This window comes from Geotrypetes seraphini, chromosome 7 (assembly GCF_902459505.1).
Source record: "Geotrypetes seraphini chromosome 7, aGeoSer1.1, whole genome shotgun sequence".
In the NCBI taxonomy this organism is placed as follows: Eukaryota; Metazoa; Chordata; class Amphibia; order Gymnophiona; family Dermophiidae; genus Geotrypetes; species Geotrypetes seraphini.
The window spans coordinates 616,912-633,121 of record NC_047090.1 but is presented as its reverse complement, the minus strand read 5'-3'; the positions used below and the strand labels follow the sequence as shown (position 1 = coordinate 633,121).

Sequence of the window (16,210 nt, the reverse complement as noted above, 5' to 3'; positions counted from 1 at the left end):
CTTATGTGTAGAAGGGAGGAGAAAAAGGAGGGAGGATAGAGTTACAATTTGGTCTTACTTATTTCTTTAGATCTATCATCGGCATTTGAAACGATACATCATAAGCTTCTTCTGTCTCGTCTGAGTGAAATTGGTATTAAAGACTAGGTCTTGAACTGGTTTTCATCTTTTTTTACAGATCGTTCTTCCAAGGTAGTGTTTAATTCTATATCGTCTGACTCATTTACAACTGATTATGGGATTCCTCAGGGTTCTATTTTATCTCCCTTACTTTTCAATATTTTTCTGGCCCCCCTTTTAACATTAGGGCAATCTATCGGGTTTACAATGTTTGCCTATGCAGATGATGTCCAACTAATACACCCGATAGATCTAAATATCCCTTCAGAAATAATGTTTATAAACCAAAAATTGGAAAAGATTAACTCTTGTGTGGACGTACATATGCTTTCGTTGAACACTGAAAAATCCAAAGTAATGATTTTTCCCAATAAGGAAGGACTTTCTTTGCAGACCCCTCTTACATTCAAATCTCAACCTATTCAAACCGTACCTTCACTTAAATTACTTGGAGTAACTCTTGATCACAAATTTAATTACCATCTTCATATCAGTACAGTGGTCCAATGTTGCTTTTATAGGCTACGTATGATCAGATCATTATTGAAACTACTAGATGCCACATCCTTGAACATTTTGATTCACTCCCTCGTGATCTCGTGCATTGACTATTGTAATGCCCTTTATAAAGGTATAACCAAAAAAGAAATACGAAGACTTCAGATAATACAAAACACCGCTGTAAAAATCATATTCAATGCAAAGAAATCTGACCATGTCACCCCCTTGTTGCAAGAAGTCCACTGGTTGGCAGTGGAACACAAAATCACTTACAAAATTATTTTGTTAACATTTAAGACTAGACAAAACAATCAACTGGAATTTATAAATCTTCTTACCCCATATATTCCTTCTAGGTCCCTAAGATCAACAGCTAATAACCTTTTCTCTATACCGTCACTGAAGTTTATATATACAATGAGGTCTACCATTTTCTCTTGTCACTGCCCCCTCTCTCTGGAATAGTATTCCAAATTATTTACATGAAGAATCAAATCTTAATAACTTTAAGACGGAGCTAAAGACATTTCTCTTCCTTGATGCCTTTGAGGCCGAACTGTCCTTTTAAGGGCATTTGAGCAAAAATACTATTGAGTTTAACAGCAGCCCTCCCTCTTGTTTCTTTCCTTAATTGTTTTCTTTTACTTTGCCTAATGTAGTTCTTGCCTTTTACCTTATGTTCTTGTTTGTCTGTGTTTTTAATTGTTTTTAAAGTTATAGTTTGGTGACGTATTGTCACTTCAAACTTGTATTGTAGTTAAAGTTTGTCCTTTGTTTTTACAAATTTGTGCACCGCCTAGAAGGCTGATTGGGCGGTATAAGAAATTTTAAATAAACTTGAAACTTAGGTGTGCTGGAGGCGTCCATATATAGGTGAACGGGGCTTCTGTTTTTTGAGGTAAAGAATACTCCAGTTTGATATTAAGGTAAAAAGATATTGAATAATGCATTACTCAAGCAAAACACATGAACAAATGTATTGCATACTAAACCTCATTCCCAAAGTTTAAGAAAATAAGAAAACCCTACTCAATTGCTGTGGTTCAGAGCAAGTGGACATGTCTGATGCACAATCTTGACAACATTGTGACATCATAATGCACCTAGATGGCAGAATGTCACTAAAAAATAATAGGAATCCCTGCTTAAAAGGAAGCTCCTGTGGCTCAGTGGTTAAAGGCATTTCTTCCATTTTCTACTAGAGAGTTGCACGGGGACAGAAATCCCACCCATCCCTGCCAGGATCCTCTCCGTCCCCACCTGTCCCCACCAGGATCCTCTCCGTCCCCACCCGTTCCCGTCAGGATCCTCTCCGTCCCCACCCGTTCCCGTCAGGATCCTCTCCGTCCCCACCCATCCCTGCAAGGAATTACCTCCATTCCCGCCCGTCCCCATAAAAAGCATCAATTACTTCTGACAGGATCATCAATTCCAGTTTCTTTTGTGTTTGCGCTGCTGTTTTCCTTGTGGAATCTCTTTGGTGGAACCCTTTTTTTTGTTTTCTGTTTAGGTAAATAACTTATAAATCCCCTCTTTTACTAAGGCTGACGTGTCCATTATATTATATGGACAAACCCTGCTTCCAAAGCCTTCCATCCCTGTGGGATTCCCGTTGGCTAGAGGGGGGTCCCCGTGGGAGTCCTGTGGGCCAGAGGGGGGTCCCTCTCATAAGAGAGTATGGGTTGTGGACAGGTATCTCTCATCAATATTCATTGCGGATAGCCTGAAAATCTGACCAGTTGATGAACCTCTGACCTGCATTGCCGCCACCATTCTGTTCTTGGACAGTTTTGACAAAGGATGGGTTTAGTTTATAAAAATATTTATCATAGAACGGAATAAAATCCTTAACAGATTGAAGGAAGAAAATACAAACACCAGCTTTTAGCATGTCTTGATTCTTGTTTTGTCTGCGTGTACTGTTTATTGCCCTCATTCAGTGGCTCAGTAAGGGTGAGAGGCACTCGAGGTGGTGGCACCCTTCCCCCGCCCCACGCACGCCCCCATTCCCGTTCCCCATACTTTTTCCAGCACAAGCAGCATGCCCACATCAGTGTCGGCTCGTCCTCTGATGTCACTTCCTATATGCGGGTCCCGGAAGTAGTCAGAGAGCGCCAATGCTGACGCGGGCAGTAATCGCACGCAAACAAAGTAAAAATGGTACGGGGGAAGATGAGGGGCGCATGCACCCAGTCGTCTTTGTCTAGTCTACTTCCCCCCCTGTTGTTTTTTTTTTTAAATCAATAATTTAATATAAAAAAACAATTTTTTCCCCCTTAATTATTTTAAATTGCAAATTTTAGCTCTGTAAACCGACCAGATACTTGTTGATGGCCGGTCTATCAAATTATAAATAAACTTGGAAACCTGGGTGTCACACCCTCAGCAAGACTGCGCCTGGGGTACCGCCCCTCCCCCCCTTACTATGCCATTGCCCTCATCTAACTCTAGAGTAGGGGTTTTCAACCCAGTCCTCAGGACACTTGAAATGAATTAGCATACACTCCCTCCATTGTACATAAACCTACCTCATGCATGGGATACGTTGCTTTGCAGTCTTCTCTTTGTGAGGCCAGAGTTGACCTATATACCATCATATCCTCTAGATTCACAGTTCTTCAACCGCCGGTCCGCGCAGGGCCGGCGAGATCAAGTCGGCAGTTAAATTGCGGTTCCTGCTGACTAATGTTCCTCCCAGCCTCAGGCGATCAAGATGGGCTGCCAACGTCGGGGCCTTCCCTCTGTCAGTCTCGCCTGTTCGGAAACAGGAAGTTGAAACAAAATAGGCGGGACTCAAAGAGGGAAGGTCCCGACGTCGGCAGCGTGTCTTGATCGCCGCCCCTGCCGAGTTGCTGAAGAGGGCCGCGGGGAAGTTGCGATTAGACCGGAGAGAGCTGCAGATTCAGGTGCAGGTGGAGGGAGATGGTCAGCATGTAGGAACAAGATCCTGGGGAGCCTTCATTAGTGACTTCCTCCCCTCCCACCAGCTCTCCTAATTGCCAGGGCAGTGATTTACCGGCATCTTCCTGCAGGCAAGTACCGAGAGCTGCTGGAAGGGGAGGAAGCCACTGTAGGAGGCTGGGAAGGTCTGGAAAAGGGAGAGCTGTTACTGGACTTGAAGGGAGTTAGAAGGAGAGATGCTGCTGGGAGGGGAGGAGGGGAAGGGATGGGAAGAGAGTTAATGTTGGATAGAGGGAGGAGGGAAGGGAGAAGAAGGAGAGATGCTGCTGGGAGGGGAGGAGGGAAAGGAATGGGAAGAGAGTTATTGTTGGATAGAGGGAGGAGGGAAGGGAGAAGAAGGAGAGATGCTGCTGGGAGGGGAGGAGGGGAAGGGATGGGAAGAGAGTTAATGTTGGATAGAGGGAGGAGGGAAGGGAGAAGAAGGAGAGATACTGCTGGGAGGGGAGGAGGGAAAGGGATGGGAAGAGAGTTAATGTTGGATAGAGGGAGGAGGGAAGAGAGAAGAAGGAGAGATACTGCTGGGAGGGGAGGAGGGAAAGGGATGGGAAGAGAGTTACTGTTGGATAGAGGGAGGAGGGAAGAGAGAAGGAGAGATGCTGCTGGGAGGGAGGAGGGAAAGGGATGGGAAGAGAGTTAATGTTGGATAGAGGGAGGAGGGAAGGGAGAAGAAAAAAAAGGAAGGAGGGTAGGGAGAAAGAAAAAAAGGAAGGAAACAGCTGGCAGGGAGATTACAGGAGGGGAAGGGGGTCAGGGTGGAATGGAGAGATCAGATGAGAGAAAGGGGAGAGAGAGGAATGAGAAAGGGGGTCAGCAGAGAAATGAGAGAGGGATAAAGATGCTAGATCTGGTGTAGGAGAGATAAAAATGAAGAAGGCAGTGAAGCTGGAATGAATGATGTAAAAAGGAGAGAGGAGGATGGACAAGGAAGAGGGGCATAGAAAGAAGTCAGATACATATGGAAGGGGGAGAGGGCAGACATTGGATGGAACGGGCAGATGCTGGAAGGAAAAGAGTGAAAACAAGATGAAAGCAGAAACCAGAGACAACAAAAGGTAGAAAAAAATAATTTTATTTCTATTTTGTCATTAGAATATATCAGGTTTGAATTATATATCCTGCTAGAGACATAACTTATCCTGCTAGAGACATAACTGGGGACTGTAGTATTCTGTTAGCATGATATTTCTATGTAGCATTCTATAATAACTTGGCTTGTTCAGTTTTCTTGATAGTAGAGGGGATATATGTAAAGGGGAGGGGAGACAGGGGTTTTGTTGGTCCGTGCTCTGTATATTTGTATTTATAAAATCACAATTGTTCAGAATATTATTTATTTTTATACTTTAATAAAATACGTTCAATATAAAATCATAATTGCGGCTTGTGCAGCTGGGATCAGATGGTTTGCGGGGACCGAGCTCGTGGAGATGGGGCGTAAACGGGGTTTTTAAATTTTAGTCTTAGTAGTTTGCCGGTCCACAAAATAATTCTTTTATTTCTGCCGGTCCATGGGTGTAAAAAGGTTGAAGAACACTGCTCTAGATCAAAACTTTAATTTCGCCTATTAATACAACCTGTAGTTTTGTCCCAATTGGACTATTGCAATGTCACCTTCTTAGATTGCCCAGAATTTATAATTAAAAAACTCTCCAAACTCTACAGAATACAGCCATTAGATTAATCTTCAGATTGAAGAAAAGTGATAAGATTACACCTTACACACATGAACAGCACTGGCTACCTATAGAAGGGCTAATACTTTATAAATTCTTTTGCATACTCTTTAAAATACATTTTGGAGAAACTCTAGATTATATGCCTCAACTCTTTAATTTTTCCAATAATCCATCTTTGAATCTGAGAAATAATGACATTTTTCGGTATCCAGTCATTAAGAATATAAGATACAATAGGTCTTTTAACGCCACATGGGCTTATCAGGTTGCACAATTTTGGAAAACTTTACCGACTAATATTAACCAGTAATCTAATTTTAAGATTTTCAAAAAAAAAGACCTATGAATTTCAAGAATTTGTTATTAATAATTCCTAAATATTGTAATACTATTTATTAATTTGTATCTTCATGATTATTTATGTAAACTGTTGTGAACTTCATGGAGATATTGGCGGTATATAAATAAAAATTGTATTAGAACATAAGAACATAAGAAATGCCTCTGCTGGGTCAGACCCGAGGTCCATCGTGCCCAGCAGTCCGCTCACGCGGCGGCCCAAAACAGGTCCAGGACCTGTGCAGTAATCTTCTATCTATACCCCTCTATCCCCATTTCCAGTAGGAATTTGTCCAATCCTTTCTTGAACCCCAGTACCGTATTGCATTTAATCATCTCCCTGTTCTGTATGTTTATGTTTATTTAAAAGACATAGAAACATGATGGCAGATAAAGGCCAAATGGCCCATCTAGTCTGCCCATCTGCAGTAGCCATTAGCTCTTTCTCTTTTAGAGATCCCATGTGCCTATCCTAGACACAGTCTCTGTCTCCACCACCTCTTCTGGGAGACTGTTCCACGCATCTTCCACCCTTTCTGTAAAAAAGTATTTCCTTAGATTACTCTGGAGTCTATCTCTTAACTTCTAACCTATCTCTATCTCTAACCTCTTAACTTCATCCTGTGCCCTCTCATTGCAGAGTTTCCTTTCAAATTAAAGAAACTCGACTCATGCGCATTTACATTACATAGGTATTTAAACGTCTCTATTATATCTCCCCTCTTCTTCCTTTTCTCCAAAGTATACAGATTGAGATGTTTAAGTCTGTCCCCTTATGCCTTATGATGAAGACCACATACCATTTTAGTAGCCTTCCTCTGGACCGACTCCATCCTTTTTATATCTTTTTGAAGGTGCGGCTTCCAGAAATGTACACAATATTTTAAATGAGGTCTCACCAAAGTCTTATACAGGGGCATCAATACCTCCTTTTTCTCTACTGGCCATACCTCTCCCTATGCAACCTAGCATCCTTCTTGATATAACATCTAGCCTTACTGGATCAGGGCGGTTTACAAATTGACAAGCTATAAACTTAAAAAGAGAAAGGAACTCCAGGAAAGACCTAACACACACATTCTAAGATCCCATTCACTCTATCATACTACAGTCCTAATACTAAAAACAGATGTTATTTATATGACTCAATCAATTTAACAAACTGAAGTTGCCCCGGAGCACGACCCAATCTCCCCACTATTACGGTGACAATCCAAATTCAATTCAAAGAAATGAGCCTTCATTATTTCAGGATGATGTCAGCCCAGAAGAAAGCTACTAAAATGGTAAGTAGTCTTTGTCATAAGACGTATGGAGACAGACTTAAAGATCTCAATATGCATACTTTGGAGGAAAGATGGGAGATAGAGGAGAGATAGAAATGTTTAAATACCTACACGGCATAAATGCGCATGAGGTGTATCTCATTTGATAGGAAGCTCCAGAATGAAATCAAATCTGTCACTGGTTAAACACAAATATGTTAGCCCTCAACATCAGTAAAACCAAAGCAATGATTTTCCCAGTTAAGGACGGTTTCTCCTCTTCTGTCCCTATTACAATAAACTCTGTTCCTGTTCAAATAATTACTTCTATTAAACTTCTTGGGAGTTATCCTTGACGGAAAATTCTCGTTCCATGAACATATAAGTTCAGTAGTCAAGAAATGTTTCTACTGCCTCCGAATGATTAGATCTCTTGCTACTTTATTAGACCAAACTTCTTTAAATACTCTTATTCATTCGCTAGTCATTTCATGTCTAGACTATAGCAATGCATTATATAAAGGCATCACTAAGAAAGAAATAAAACGCCTCTAAATTATTCAAAATACTGCCATTAAAATCATTTCAAAAGCTCGAAAATTCGATCATGTCACACCACTTTTGATTAACGCCCATTGGCTTCCCATAGATCATCGAATTACTTATAAAATAATGTTACTGATACATAAAACCATAGCATCCGGTCTACCTGATTTCATCAACAGGTTATTAATCCCCCCCAGCCCCCATCGCACATTACATTCTTCTAATCAAAACCTGTAATCTATTCCCTCTTTAAGACACATTAGCACCATGCATACTATTATCTTTTCGGTTACGGCCCCTACCATCTGGAACTCAGCACCAAATTATATAAGAGAAATTTATTGATAAATTTAAAAGTAGCTTGAAGGCCTTTCTTTTTAAAGACGCATTTGGAGTATAATAAACCTTTTAAGGACTGTAATGGAATTTCGCTCCTTGCTTTTTCTTATTCATTTTAATCTTTTCTACAAAGTGCTAGATTATTTATTTTTTGTTCCCCCCCCCCTTTTTGTTTTGATCCTTCTCCCTCTCTTTTTCATTACACAAATGTATTTCTACCCTTTTTCATTTTGTTTCGGTAAGTTAATGTTCGTCTGTGTGTTTGATTGTCTGTTTTAATAATTATAATTTGTTTTTAACTTATGCCTTTCTACTCTTTGTTTTTATATATTATGTAAAACCACTTTGAATTTTGAGGAGGCGGTATATCAAATTTTTAAATAAACCTGAAACCTGAAACGTGATAGGCTCCGGAGTAATCTGAGGAAATACTTTTTTACAGAAAGGGTGGTAGATACATGGAACAGCCTCCCTCCCGGAAGAGATGGTGGAGAGTTCAAGAAAGCGTGAGACAGGCACGTGGGATCTCTTGGGGAGAGGAGAAGATTAGCAGATGGGCCATTTGGCCTTTATCTGCCATCATGTTTCTATGTAACCTTTTGCAGCTGATTTCCACCCAAATTTCTTTTGACAGGCTGTTCCACAGGTTCAGAGTCAACCACAAGAATGCTTTTTCCCTAGTAACTGCCCAGTGTGCCGTCATAAAATGAGATGTCATCCTGAAGTCGTTCAAAGACCTAAGACATCTAGTGGGCATTTACAACAATGTCCATCTGCTTAAATAAAGAGGCTCCTGTTCCCACAGAGCCTTGTGTGCTAACCAAAGCAATTTAAATCTTTTCATCCTCATTCAGGTCACAGTCATCAGTGGCATAGTAAGGGGGGGGGGGGGTGGTTCTCCCCAGGCACCATCTTGATGAGGGTGAAGGCACTCATTCTCCTCTCCGTCCCTCCCCCATCCTCCACTGCATGCACACCACGTCCCTGTACCTCTGTAACATTCCTGGCATGAAAAACAACCCCCAACCTGCTGTTGAGGTAGCGGCAGCTCTTCCTCTGATGTCACTTCCTGGACACACACCTAGGAAGTGACATCAGAGGGGGAGCCGACACTGGCGCGACAGCAGCTTGTGAATTGCTGTTCACGGCAGGAACATTACAGAGGTATGGGGGGAAGGGAAGCAGCAGGAGGGGGGGGAAGGAGCAGATGGAGGTGGGGGAACGCCACTGCCCCGGGCGCCTCTCACCCTCTCTCCGCCACTATCAGTCCTTGGGCAGTTAACTGGGCTATGGTTTGCAGCAATGGAGAGGGGGGGGAGGGTGAACTTAAGCATTTTTCTGGCTTCTGTGGCTTGCCTGTATCGCCATTCTGCCACATGAATTGCAGTTGTACTGACGCTCCCTTCTTCCCTCATGACAGCAGATTCTAATGATTTGTGTCTTGGATGTCTTCCCTGTTTACTTTGCTTTCATTCCACACAGAGATCTCTTTATTGCTTGGTGGATATCAATATTATCTATGACCTTTTACTCTTTTGCATTCGGCAGCCAAGCCTTCAATCACTTCTCGGACTTTTAAATTCTCATTCCGTCTTTCCCCCTTCAAGGCTGTCCACTTTTATTGCAAAAAAACATAATGTTTTCTGCAAAAAAGATAACTCCTTAATCCCACCACAACATTGCTTACAGAGATATTGAATGAGTCCCCGAGACTGATCCCTAAGACAGTCCACTCATTATCTTCATTTCTTCAAAATGAATTCTATTTATGACAACCTCCTGTTGCCTGTCACTCATTTTTTAATCCAGGCCTCGATCTTGTGTCTCCTCCCTCCCCCCTCCAACTGCACTGTTTAGTAACAAACCTCTAATGTAAAGCTGTATTGGAAGCTTTATTGGAATTCAAGAATACTACCTCCAGTCCAAAGCTTTGATATAACTCTTCATGCACCAAACCAAAGAAATTTACCACATTTGTATGGCAGTCTTTTTCTAGTAAAAAAATAATATTGCCTCCGATCATGCAATCTGTTGGATTCAATGAGCTACATTTTCAGGAGACAGCGAAGCCCTGTTTCTATAAATGGTGCCAAGCTGTAAATCAACCACTAGGTGCCATTAGACCAGTAGGAAAAAGGAGGTATTGATGTCCCTATATAAGACTCTGGTGAGTCCTCGTTTAGAATATTGTGTACATTTCTGGAGGCTGCACCTTCAAAAAGATATAAGAAGGATGGAGTTGGTCCAGAGGAAGGCTTCTAAAATGGTGTGTGGTCTTCGTCATGAGGCATATGGGGACAGAATTAAAGATCTCAATCTGTATACTTTGGAGGAAAGGCGAAACAGGGGAGATATGACAGACATTTAAATACCTACATGATGTAAATGCGCAAGAGTCTAGTCTTATTTGAAAGGAAGCTCTGGAATGAAAGGGCATAGGATGAAGTTAAGAGGATGGGCTCAGGAATAATCTAAGGAAATACTTTTTTATAGAAAGGGTGGTAGATGCATGGAACAGTTTCCCAGTAGAGGTGGTAGAGATGGAGACTGTCTGAATTTAAGATGGCATGGAATAGATAGGTGGGATCTCTTAGAGAGAGGAAGAGATAATGGTTACTGCAAATGGGCAGGCTAGATGGGCCATTTGGCTTTTATCTGCCATCATGTTTCTATAACCATAAAGCTCTATAACATCACAATGCAGGTGTAAAGAGCCTTAGCCAATAGGGAGAGGAGGAGATAGTAGATGCTGCGGATTGGCCATTTGGCCTTTATCTGCCATCATGTTTCTATTTGTAAAATCACGCTTAGCAGTGCCTAACTTGACTTAAGAGCTGGTAGACATCATCCTGTTAGGCGCCAGTATATTAGGTATACTGGATACCTGGCTCTTTTATGGCTCTATGTGTTCATTATTTGCTTGCCTACTTTTTCTGGTTGTATCAGATTTCATGTATGCGTTCTCTTTACCACTTCCAATAAAAAGACATTAAAAAAAAGAAAGAAAGTATATTAGGCCAGCGACACCTACCAGCAACTAAGGCAATCCACACCCAAACTCTACCCCTAAAGATGCCTACTTTTTGGATAGGCATAGGTAGGCACCTTGGTGTACAGTATTCCCCCGAAATTCGCAGGGGTTACGTTCTAGGAACCCCCGCAAATTTCAAAAAACTGCGAATACAGTTTTTAGGCAGGGGAGACAGAGGGCAACTGGAGGGGGCAGCCAGAGCGCCGGCGAGTGGAGGAAAAGTCGGGCCTCGCCAATCAGGAACTGCTTTGACACGCAGCTCCTGACTGGTAAGGCCCGACTTTAGTACAGGAAGAGGCGATCGAAGCATCCAGCGAGTGATTTCCTTCACTCGCCGGCGCTCTGGCTGCCCTCTCCTGCCCGGTCATTTGTGGTCAGAAAATACCGCAAATGACCGGGACCGTGAACCACCGACCGTGAATTTGCGGGGGAGCACTGTAGATCCATAAATGGTACCTACCGAGTTAGGCAATGCCTGAAAATTTAATTTTTCAAAATTGTATTTTAACAGTGCTGTTCAAGCAATATCACGGATTGAACCAATCATAAAAATTAATTCCCTCTTTTACAAAGGTGCGCTAAGCTTTTTAGCACACTTTAAATATTAGCGCACGCTAAACACGCGCTAAACGCTAACGCGTGCATGGTATCCTAAGGACGCGTTAGCAATTGGTGCACGTGCTGATTTAGCGCGCACTAAATCCACACTAGTGCGCCTTTGTAAAAAAGGGCTTCAGGAACTTAGATCGGCTTGGTGCCCCTAGCTGGACGCCTAATGGTAGGCATTTTTGCAGATTCAGGAGCTGACCATACAGCTTTATGGGCTAGAAGTTCATGGCATCCAAATTTGGACGCCGATAAAAATCCACCAGGAGCACTATTCCGTAAAGGGCTTTCTGAGTGGTGCGCCATTTTTTAGAATACTGCTTAGCATCATGATCCATGCCAAACTTTGGGCGCAAGGATTTACAACAACTGAAAGCAGGTGTGAATCCTGGTGTGTAAGTTAAGCACAGATCTTTCTGTGCACATCCTTATCTAGTTTAAACTACAGTCATTGCATATTCCAAACTGTTCACTTAGTGAATATTGGCTGATGGGGAGAGGTGGGGCTGGAACAAAAATGAAAGAATTAAAGAATAGACATCAAAGATGTTCTGCATTTGGTAGAAAGTGACGGTGTCAGGTCAAAAGCGCGCTGGGACAAAGGCGCGCGCAGACAATTGAGCGCAGTGCGGAGGCGCACACCAAAGAAAATTACTGTTTTTAGGGGCTCCTACAGGGGAACCCCCCCACTTTACTTAATACAGATCGCGCCGCGTTGTGGGGGCATTGGGGGGGGGGTTGGGGGGTTGTAACCCCCCACATTTTACTGAAAACTTCACTTTTTCCCTGTTTTTAGGGAAAAAGTTAAGTTTCCAGTAAAATGTAGGGGGTTACAACCCCCCAAACCCCCCACAACGCCGCCGTGATCTGTATTAAGTAAAGTGGGGGGGGCTCCCCAACAAAACCCCCTGTCGGAGCCCCTAAAAACAGTAATTTTCTTCGACGCGCGCCTTTGTCTTCCGCGATTATGTCTATAAACCGAAAGTGACAGCGAGACCCTAAGTCAGGGGTGTCAAAGTCTCTCCCGGAGGGCTACAATCCAGTCGGGTTTTCAGGATTTCCCCAATGAATATGCATGAGATCTATTTGCACGCACTGCTTTCATTGTATGCTAATAGAGCTCATGCATATTCATTGGGGAAATCCTGAAAACCCGGCTGGATTGCGGCCCTACGGGAGGGACTTTGACACCCCTGACTTAGGGTCTCGCTGTCACTTTCTGCCAAATGCAGAACATCTTTGATGTCTATTCTTTAATTCTTTCATTTATTGTTCCAGCCTCCCCCCTCCCCGTCAGCCAATATTCACTACTCCACACCAACCAATGGGTCATGAACTCTGTCCTTTTTTGTATACAGTTAATATCACCGAGATTGATGTCCTTTCTTGCTGCCCGGGATTCTTCTAATTTATTGAACTCCTCTTGTTCTTCATCCTAGCTTGGATTTCACCCATCATTTGGCTCCAAGTGGGTTCCCACTTACTTTGCTCTCCCTGTATTCTAGCAATACTGAGAATGTGATTTGTGTCTCAGCTAGCTGAGCATCCCTGAAGGCATTTGACCTTTTTGCTTCTCTTCAGTCCTGCCCCCAAGTGAATTCTCTTGATGACTGAGTCACCCACCAAAAGAAGTTCCCTCCTGTTGTGAGATCTCTTGACATAGTGCTTAGGTTCCCTTTTACGGTGATTTTGTTTTCCCCCTATAACTTGGTCCCTTCATCAGATGCCTTTTTTGGGTCCATCTTCTGTTTCCAATGCTAATGCGTTGGCATCACTGGAAAAAAAAAACGTGTCCCTATCTCACAGGTCATATCCTAGTAGAATCTACTGTGATTCATCTATTGCTTGATTTATGAATTATTATAGATGCAGTTTTGCATTGATATCATTGGGGGGGTGAGGGGAGTTCATTCTGTAGTTTTTGAATAGTTTTTCATTCAATTTAATTTCTGCATTTTTGCACATCTGCCATTAATATACATTATTTACTGCAGGGCCTGTTGCATAAAATTTGCCCTGTGGCAAACAACATGTACTAATGGTGTTAGTAGATGACCTTGTAAACTAATTGCTAAAATTCAGAAAGGAAGTGAACCTGTGTTTTTCTCTGTTATGCGTGAGAAAAAACACAATCCTAAACAACAAATGACAATATTTCAGTAATGACAACACCTCCCTACCTGGGACATCAGAATCCTTAGTTATCCTTCTATTATTTCTTGCCTTTTTGATCCTTTGTGGTAATGGTAGTAAATTTTCAGAATCCTTCATGTTAGTGGTTCCCAACCCTGTCCTGGAGGACCACCAGCCAGTCAGGTTTTCAGGATAGCCCTAATGAATATGCATGAAAGAGACTAGGGGACACTCGAAGAAGTTACAGGGAAATACTTTTAAAACCAATAGGAGGAAATTTTTTGTTCACTCAGAGAATAGTTAAGCTCTGGAACGTGTTGCCAGAGGATGTGGTAAGAGCGGATATCGTAGATGGTTTTAAGAAAGGTTTGGACAAGTTCCTGGAGGAAAAGTCCATAATCTGTTATTGAGAAAGACATGGGGGAAGCCACTGCTTGCCCTATATTGGTAACATGGAATATTGCTACACCTTGGGTTTTGGTTAGGTACTAGTGACCTGGATTGGCCACCTTAAGAACGGGCTACTGAGCTTGATGGACCTGACCGAGTAAGGCTATTCTTATGTTCTTATGCATATTAATTAGGCCATCCTGAAAACCCAGCTAGCTAGTGGTCCTCCAGGACATGGTTGGGGACCACTGCAATATGATTGGCAGTACCTTTGGGTCTACGCTGATGAAGGAGATGACTTAGTTTGAAGAGCAGAATAGGAGAGTCGCCTCCACCTCAGACGCAACCAAACAGTAGAGATGTCCAATCAAAGGAGTTTCAAGTTTCAAGTTTATTATCAAATTTGATTAATCGCCTATTCCAAATTCTAGGCGATGTACAAATAATTAAAATTACAGAGTTGAGGGTAACAGACACAGCTAACAAAAAACTAAGTCTACTAAACATGATGAAAAAAACATGAGGAGAGGATAGGAAAGAAATACAATCTGATTATAAAGAAAACAATTAAGGTTGAATACGATAGGAAAGGGAAAGAAAAAACAAAATATTTTTAGGATAAAAGAGTATAAGCAATTCATTTATTCATCGAATGCATCTTTAAAAAGAAAACCCTTAAGTTTACTCTTAAATCTTTCCAAGTTTTTTTCCTCTCTTAAGTAAAGAGGTGAACTTTGCAAGTTTCATGGCTCTCTTTTATTCACTTCATTAACTCAATGGCTCAACATGTACATGTTTTGGCCACATCGGCCTGCATCAGGAGTCTTTGAAAGAGTAGCCCAAAGTCAAACGTACTTATGTGGTCATGAATATCTAAGTACATTTGACTTTGGGCTACTCCTTCAAAGACTCCTGATGCAGGCCGACGTCGAGTCATTGAGTTATTGAAACTGACGAGTACAAAGCTCACCTGTTTTGATTTGACATCTCCACTGTTTGGTTTGGTTCGAAGAGCTGCATACAGAAAGGACAGACCCAAAGTCTCAAGAAGGTCCTCTCAGTTATTACATTGTAGAACCACCACGATATACAGTAGCATTTAGTCTTTTTATCTATCCTTTTCCATTTTCCTTTATTTTAAGGTTTTCCTGCAAAACTGTTCCTTACACTTGCTCGGTAATGATAACACGTTGTCTAATTGACTGGCATTACAATCAAACTCTGCCCTCCGTTTTCTAATAAGTGTCCAGAAAAAAATCAGATAGAGGAATGAGTGACTGGGACTGTTAGTAGGAGGAAAATCAAGCACTATGCAAGCTTTTGGAAGAAAATTAGAAACATGTTTAGCCCAGCTATCATAAGACAACTGCAAATGATGTTGGGGCTCGCTCCTCCCCCTTCCCATCCCAGCCCTTAATTCAAAATAGAAACAAGCAAATAAGCATTAACCACCTAATTCTGTATATAGTGCTCAAAATTGCACACATAAATTTGGGCATTTGTCCAATTTGTTCATACAATTTAACTGCTTAATAAGCCAATTAGAGATGGTATGAGCATCTGCTACAGTAATTGGAATTTACACGAGCATCTGTGTAGTTACTATTCTATAAAGATGTGGATGCAAAAAAGGGGTGTGGCCATGGGAGGAGCATGTTTCTAGGATGTGCACACAGCGTTATAGAATTCCGGAGATCCACATCCAATATAGGCTTGGGGATTTACATTGGGGTTTAGCTGATTTAAATCCTCATGCCCAAAAACTGGGTGCGGATCCTGGCGCTGACAGTGTGGCTTCGGGGAGTCCTGCCGGCTCAGCTGATCGAGGATTCCCCCATTGCAATCAGCTAAACCAGCTAGGAGATCCCAGGTTCCTCTCTCCCAACGAACCCCCCAGCCCCCTCCAAAGAGAGCCCCCCTCCCACTGAGCCCTACATCCCACAAAAGTCTGGCCCCCCTCCTGACACCCCCCCCCAACAACCATCCCCACTTACCCCTTCACCCCTCCTGTACCTTTGGATGAAACATTTGGAGGTCCGTTCCATCCTGCCGATAGGGCTGCCTATTCAAAATGGGATCTTGGGATGCATTGGGAGGGGCCTAAGGCCCTAAGCCAATCTATAAATGATCCCCAACTTTGAGTGTCGTTTATATAATAGTGTTTATTTGGCATTTTTTTGGTGCCCAAATTTGGGTGCCATTTGTGAAACGGAGTCCTAACTGTATGAAATGTAAAAAAAAAACAACAAAACACCCCCCAAAAAAACCAGGGAAGGAAGGAGGTGTGTCAGTTTCTAGGAATG

The 16,210-nt window shown here is 42.3% G+C and overlaps 1 protein-coding gene across 3 annotated transcripts in view; it reads left to right on the top strand.

Moving 5' to 3' along the window:
• Nucleotides 1-16,210, top strand: part of MYBPC1 (myosin binding protein C1) — a 216,669-nt gene that overhangs the window by 12,651 nt on the left and 187,808 nt on the right. The gene's annotated exons all lie outside the window — the stretch shown is intronic.